Source organism: Penaeus monodon, chromosome 30, assembly GCF_015228065.2.
Source record: "Penaeus monodon isolate SGIC_2016 chromosome 30, NSTDA_Pmon_1, whole genome shotgun sequence".
Classification (NCBI taxonomy): domain Eukaryota; kingdom Metazoa; phylum Arthropoda; class Malacostraca; order Decapoda; family Penaeidae; genus Penaeus; species Penaeus monodon.
The window spans coordinates 2,997,044-2,997,272 of record NC_051415.1 but is presented as its reverse complement, the minus strand read 5'-3'; the positions used below and the strand labels follow the sequence as shown (position 1 = coordinate 2,997,272).

The 229-nt window shown below is 51.5% G+C and overlaps 1 protein-coding gene across 1 annotated transcript in view; it reads left to right on the top strand.

Moving 5' to 3' along the window:
- LOC119592267 (single-minded homolog 2-like) overlaps positions 1 to 229 on the top strand; it is a gene marked incomplete at both ends in the record, with an annotated part of 148,326 nt that overhangs the window by 79,923 nt on the left and 68,174 nt on the right.

Below are 229 nucleotides of genomic sequence, written 5' to 3'. Positions count from 1 at the left end.
GGTAAAGAAATGAAAGGGAATAGCGTTCATAAAAAAAAATCTTTAAGGGGGAAAGCGGCTCCATAAGGGTGAAGGGCAGCCCTAAGGGAGAAGGGGTAGCACCCTGGCTCCCTCAGCACGGACATTTCACCGTAAATCCGTCACCCTCACACTTCGGCCGCAAGACTGATAGACAATAAGCGACGGAAGACACTTTATAGGCGGCGCATCACTCGGACGAGGCTCTCAC